This window comes from Balaenoptera musculus, chromosome 12 (assembly GCF_009873245.2).
Source record: "Balaenoptera musculus isolate JJ_BM4_2016_0621 chromosome 12, mBalMus1.pri.v3, whole genome shotgun sequence".
Classification (NCBI taxonomy): domain Eukaryota; kingdom Metazoa; phylum Chordata; class Mammalia; order Artiodactyla; family Balaenopteridae; genus Balaenoptera; species Balaenoptera musculus.
Window position 1 is genome coordinate 79438429 of NC_045796.1, and position 7495 is coordinate 79445923.

A 7495-nucleotide genomic window follows, 5' to 3' on the forward strand; every position below is an offset into this window, starting at 1 on the left:
CCCTATGCCACGTCCCCACATCTTGCCTGATATTATCTTTAGGTTCCTTTATTCCCTCAGGAAAGCATATCCTGACTCCCAAGTCTGCATGAAGTATCCCTACATGTGATTCTGTCGTATAAAAAAACCTGCACTTATATTACAGCTCGTATCTCCATGCACCCTAAATTCCTGTTTACCGTCTAGAATCCCCACTGGCCAGCGCACTTTGGGAATTTGGGGACCATGTCAAGCTCATTACCTTCTCTATCCTCGGCATCTCCCAAAGTGCCTGGCACTCAGTAGGTATTGCACAAATATTCAAGCAAAATCTGTCTCAATGGATCCATAGTCACATTTTAATTATTAACCTTTGATTATCCACCAAGTCATTTTTGTTGGATCAAATTTGTTAAAATTTAACAGTCAGTCATATATACCAGCATGTGTTTGGGTCATTTCTTTACACCATTATTTATTGTCATTAGGATAGTCATGGTAAGTTTAATTTAAGACAAATCACAAATGATGAGGAAAATAAAATCTACTGCCAGAAGAAAACTTGTAACTAGCCCCCATCCTACCTGGACCCCAGTTTTTGCATTGCTCCAACTCAAGTCCTTCAATTCTAGTAGTGCATGATTCTCTGAGATGCAGTTCAGCCTAATTAGCTTCTACAGTGTCCTGTGGGATAACCCCACCATCACCAAAGGCCAGAGTGATTACAGCCCTCAGATTTCTCACAGCCTGAAACAGAACATATAAATAGATCATTGAAATGCAATATGACATTGTAAATGAGTTTTTAAAAGGAGGCACAGTATATACAAAAGACAGAAGTAGAGAGCCAGAAGTGATTACACCTGCCTATGGCAGTGAGGAAGGCTTCTGAAAAGAAATAACACTTAAGCAGTGTTTTTAATTAAATGAAAATTTTGTTGATGTTTAACCTATGTGTGCATATGTGTATATATGAATATAAATATATATAGTATATATATATATGTATATACGTTGAGTATATATACATTGAATATGTATATATACATAGAACATATATGTGTGTGTGTATGTGTGTGTGTGTGTGTGTGTGTGTGTGTGTGTATATATATATATATATATATATATATATATTCAACAGGAAAAGAAGAGGGAAATGGCATAGCATCCAGAGAGACAAGGGTATTCAGAACTGCCATGACATATAACAGGTTGCTGCAAGTAGTTCAGGATCTCAGAGCATAACGTGTGGGAGAGGATCCCAAGAGATGTGTCCAGGGAAGCAGCCAAGGCTTGAGATGCTGTCCTAAGTGCTGATACTTGTGTGTAGTAAGCAGAAAAGTAAAACAATTCAGCAGTATTTATCCCCTTAGAAACAGCACTCTAGCTGACAAACCTAGAGAATGAATTTGAGTGTTGTGAGAAGAGAGGCGGGGGACCAGCTAAGACGCTGCAAAAAAAAAAGGCAGGCAGTGCTGATGGACCAAGGTGGTATTTTTGTGTCATTGCTCTCCTCTAATCAGTAACAATCGTTAGAAGTTACTCATATTACATGTTTCTCTAAGCCAAACTACAACTGCTAACCCTAGGGAAATGCAGAGGTGGACTCCTGTTCCAAGGGGCGGGGGAGGGGAGCACCAGGGGAGGGAAGAACAGGACAGTTTTTTCTCCTACAGAATTCTTTTTCCCCTTAGAGGTACCATTTGACATTAACTATAAGATGTCACTCTATGGTACTGAGTGTCTTTGTTCAAGGTAAGCTTGTGAGACTCCCTCCATCTCAACACCTCCTTCCCTAGAGCACCTCTGTAGTACAGAGGACCAAATGAGATGCTGTTTTAATTAAACTGTTTCAATTAAAAGATCAAAAACTTGTTCAATCACTGCAGACAATTCAACAAGGACTGATTTAAAAAGGGAAACCCAGTAAGGATTTTCATAATCTGCCTTGTACTGCATGAGAATGAGAATCCTGTTTTGGAACAATCTGAAGTGACTTGCACACAACATTTGTTCATTAAGATGATGATAAATTAATATAAACTGTAAGAACTAATTTAGAATCCTCATATCTCACTCTTTAAGAAAATCAACTGACTCACACAAATACAGTCACCTGATCTTTGACAAAGGAGTAAAGGCAATGCAATGGAGAAAATATTGTCCTCTTAACAAATGGTGCTGAAACAGCTGTAAAAAATGAACCTAGACACAGAACTTACACCCCTCACAAAAATTAATTCAAAATGGATCGCAGACATAAATGTAAAACACAAAACAATAAAACTCCTAGAGGATAACATAGGAAAAAACCCAGATGACCTTGTGTATGGCAATGACTTTTTAGATACAACACCAAAGGATACCACAAAAGAAATAATCAACAAACTGCACTTTGTGAAAATTAAAAATTCTGTATGTCAAAAGACAATCTACTAAGAGAATGAAAGGACAAGCTACAGATGGGGAGAAATATTTGCAAAAGACTATTATCCAAAATACACAAAGGACTCTTTAAAACTCAACAGTAAGAAAAACAAACAACCAGATTAAAAGATGGGCCAAAAACCTTAACAGACACCTCACCAAAGAAGATATACAGATGGCAGATAAACATATGAAAAGATGCTCCACATCATATGTCATCAAGGAAATGCAAATTAAAACAACAGTGAGATGCCACTACACACCTCTTAGAACGGCCAAAATCTACAACACTGACAACACCAAGTGCTGGTGAAGATGTGAAGCAACAGGAACGCTCATTCATTACTTATGGGAAGGCAAAATGGTATAGCCACTTCGGAAGGCAGATTTGCAGTTTCTTATAAAACTAAACATATTCTTACCATACTATCCAGCAATCCCACTCCTTGGTATTTACCCAAAGGAGTTGAAAACTTATGTTCTCAAAAAATCTGCACATGGATGTTTATAGCAGCCTTATTTTTCATAATTGCCAAAACTTGGAAGAAATCAAAACGTCCTTCCGTAGGTGAATGGTTAAATAAACTGTACTGCATCCAGAGAACAGAATGTAATTCAGTGCAAAAAAGAAATGAGCTATCAAGTCATGAAAAGACATGGAAGAAATTTAAATGCGTATTACTAAGTGAAAGGAAGCAATCTGAAAAGGATACGTACTGCATGAGTCCAACTATAGGACATTCTGGAAAGTGCAAAACTATAGACAGTAAAAAGATCAGTGATTGCCATGGGCTGGAAGAAAGGATGGATAAATAGGTGAAGCATAGAGGATCTGGGGGGCAGTGAAATCAACACTGCTTGACACTATAGTGATGGATACATGTCCTTATATTTTTGTCCAAACCCATAGAATATACAACACCAAGCATGAACCCTAATGTAAACTATTACGCTGGGTGATGTTAATGTGTCAATGTAAGTTCATCAGTTGTACCACTCTGGTAGAGGATGTTGATAATGGGGGAGTTTATGAATGTGTGCGGACAAGGGATATGGGGGGGAAATCTCTGTTCCTTCACCACAATTTTGCTGTCAGCCTAAAACTGCTCTGAAAAGTAAAGCCTATTAAAAAAAAAAAAAACCTAAAGACTTCCTAATAAGCCAGATCCACACAGAAACTACTATACACTCCAGTCTCGTTTCTGTTTTATTTTATCATATACTGTGTTTATTCAGTGGAATTATGATACAATTAAAATATCATTATCTATTTTAAAAAATGCTACTGAGAATTTACATGTTATTTTACCAAGTTGTTAATCATTTCAAAGTTGACTTGTTCGAAATTATTTTGCTTTCTTATATTTGAGTTGCAGCTTTAAGGACAACCACCCTAATTTTCAATTAATCAACAATTATTAAGTACTACAGGGCACAACACTAGGAAGTGTGGGGTCTCAAAGAGCAATAAGACCTAGTTCTTGTCCTGGATAGCTTATGAGATATTTGGCAAACAAGGAAAGCCAACATGACAGTCCACCAATGTTTCTTGAATATTAATCTAAACCGAAAATGAGTTAAGAAACAACCAATGATGGGCTACAATGTAGTAAATGATTAATTTCCACATGGTTGAACTAGACAACAATGTAGTAAATGATTAATTTCCACATGGTTGAACTAGACAACAATTGTGTTCAGAGAGTGTGAGCAATAGGGATGGAGTGATTCCTCCATAAGCACTGGTGTATAACAGAAAACTCTGATTTGTCACTTTGATAACCCCAAGTCATATGCAATGCTTCTTTAAAATATACAAATACAATCCTAATTTCTATTTTCTGCTTAAGAGACCAGCACTTGTTTGCAGTTTAGTATTTGTGGCTCACATGTAGTCTGTATCCTCTCCAGACTGTATGGTCCCCACCCCACACGAGGCAGTCTGCGAGGTGAGCCTTAAACTAGAGCCCACGCTCTTGGCCACATAGGGCCTTGGGCCATGCTCACAGTCTGACCATCTGCCCACTTCCTCTTTCCATCTGGCTTCCTTTGGTTCCCCATACAGCAATGCTTGGGGGAAAAAAAAAAGCATTGATTGATCTAAGTATACCAATTCTAATCTCCAGAGCTAAAAGCAATTTTAGTTAAAGCAATACGACCAAATGTCCCTAGAAGAAATACCAACCCAAAGGAATTGGAGGCCTAGCAAAACCCTTTTCTAGCCCTGGTTGACAGATCTCACCAATTAAGCAACACTCCCTACCATAAAAGTACTACATAAATATAGGAACTGCACATTAACTGCCATAGAATATGAGTCATGTTCTCGTCTTGAGGTCTTTTCTCCAGTTTGTACTACCACACTGTTTTGTTTGTCTGTTTGTTTAATTTATGTTATTGAAGGATTGATTTATAACATGTTAATTTCTGCTGTATGTATACTACCACATTGTTAACTCACATTTAAGCTCCATAACTCCACTGCTTGCTATTTTCTTCCTCTTGGTTCTATCAGTTTTACAATTTTAATTACCTTGTATGGCCTCTCTTTCATTCTTTCACTCTTCAATATATAACTTCTATGCCTCAAAATGATAAGTAAATATCTTAATCCTCAAGGACATCCAACAATAAAAAATCACTCAAGTGTGTACAGTCTTTGTACCATTGGGTACAAAGGTTATGTATACATAATTATCTTGCCTTCTGCAAATTTTCAACACAATTTTCAAAGTTCCTGAATAGACTCAACTGTAATTGCACCTGTATGTTCCCTAAATATATGGAAACACTTTTTCCAAGGTGTTTCAATATATTGAATCAAAATCCATGGCTCAGCAGTAACAATCATCTGTTCAAGCACTAAACTAGGGATTTTATATATATTATCTCTTTTAATCTATGTAACAACCCTGAGAAGTAACCATTCTTATTTCTATGTTACCAAGAAAAAAATGGAGCGTCAGGAAGTTATGTTCCCCTTCCCCAAGGTCTCATGCAAAAATTTGGTTGGTTCTGGGTCCACCACAGGTCTCTCTGCCCCCAAGCATACATCCTTCTCACTCTTCTACTGCTAGGCTTCTCTCCCTCCGGCAAGGCGACGGTGTGTCATCACACTGGCATATCAACCTGGCAATAAACTTTGGATTTTCCATGATATTCTAGAATTTTTCCTCAGAAAAATGTACTTAAGAAATGCATATAATTGGGCAAGTCTAACAGAAACTGATGGAAAATGAAACAACCTCTCAAAATGAATATTTGCAAGTTTATGAAAATTCATTGATTTTGATCTAACTTTTGGTTCCTTTAGGATTTATGGAAGGCAGACTGCACAGTGTTTAGGGAAATCAAGTTCCAGTCAGCTGTACCATCTGGGTCTCCATTCAAGCTCACCCACTCCCAGTGTGTATACCCCAAGCAAGAAACCACTATTCAGAGCTATTTTCGAGGCTGTAAGATGACTAGTGCTGCCTTGAGGGTTACATAAAATAACAATGCCTGAGACATAGCAAGTACACAATAAAAAAAAGTCCCTGCTGATGATTATCATGATTCCTGCAGCATAGAAATGCATCTTTGTAAGTAGAAACTTCATCATTTCACTCAGCTACCTAAATCTTTCAAGGTGAAGTTCTAATTTCGTAGTGTGTCAGGTAAGACCTGTCAGAATATAGTCACTGCTTCCTCATCAGTGCCATCTCTCGGCTTTCCAAGCTCTTGTGTATTTTGTGCCAAATGTGGGCTATGGTCACAAGTTCCTTCTTATCTCTTATGCATTCTGCTTGGACCCTACACATCCTTCAGCCCTCGGGCCAAGCATTAACCCCTCCAGTATGGTTTTCTTAGCCCGTGTTCCACCTACACCCCACTCAATTCAGATTTGCTTTCCCTCCTCTTCTCCCATCATACCCCATGCAAGCCTGCAGCATGGTAATGATTCCCTGGGGTTATAATTGCTGTTGACTTGAGTACCTCCTCCATTAAAATTAAAAGTTCAATGTTGACTGATTACAAAGGGCACTCTTCATCCTATAGGCAATTCCCCCCTGAAATTGAGACTGATATCACCAATTTTGCTTACACTTTGGCTACTAAAGAGACATTAGATTGTAAATACATTTAAAATGCAGTCATTGCCTTCATTCTTTTAAAAAACACAACTTCAGGGGACTTCCCCAGCGGTCCAGTGGTTAAGAGTCCGTCTTCTAATGCAGGGGGCGTGGGCTCGATCTGTGGTTGGGGAACTAAGATCCCACATGCCGCACCGTGCGGCCAAAAATTTTTTTAAAAAACATGAATAAATAAGTAAAATAGAGTAAATAACAAGAAAAACGTATCCATTATATAAACAAATAAATAAATAAAATTTAAAAAAAACAACTTCAGACATTAGAAAGAAAGGAACCAAGAAAAAAGAAGCTTTGCATGAATATTATCAAAAAAGTTTTCACTATTTTGTTTTCAATGTTAAGTGTGGAAAACTTCTAAAACTTTTTTATCAAAATGGAAAATGAGCATGGGACACCAGAGGTAGCTCTAATTACATAAATGTTAAGAAATCTGTTTTATTCTCTAAAGCACAGTTTCACTTATTCATTTTTCTATTAACTGCTGTGCATAGGATACATTGTTCTTTCTCAAAATAGTTGCTGGCAATTTCCAAAGACATAATTTCTTGTAGCCTGATGAACTAAGTATAGAGGTGGTATAATATTGGGCTCTAAGTTTTTTCCCCAAGGACATTATTTTTTTAATGTCCACTATCAGGTGAAATGGAAATTTTTAGAATGTTTGATGGAATGGCTTAAATTCCACAGAAAAATCTATAATTAACTGTTCCATTCAATTACTTTCATTAATAACAGAAAAAATTGACCACTAAAGTTTGGGCAGTGAAAGGTATAAAGATCCATCAGTGAAGCAAATCATTAAACTTGAGTAGAAAGGAAATGATATATCTGTTAATTTTAGCATCTTCTCTTAAATACTCCAGGATATTTTTCTGGTAACAATAGAACAAACACTGAGTAAGAGATCTTCTTCTTGTGATATGAATTTCCATGGAGCCTGTTGGAGAATTTTCCCA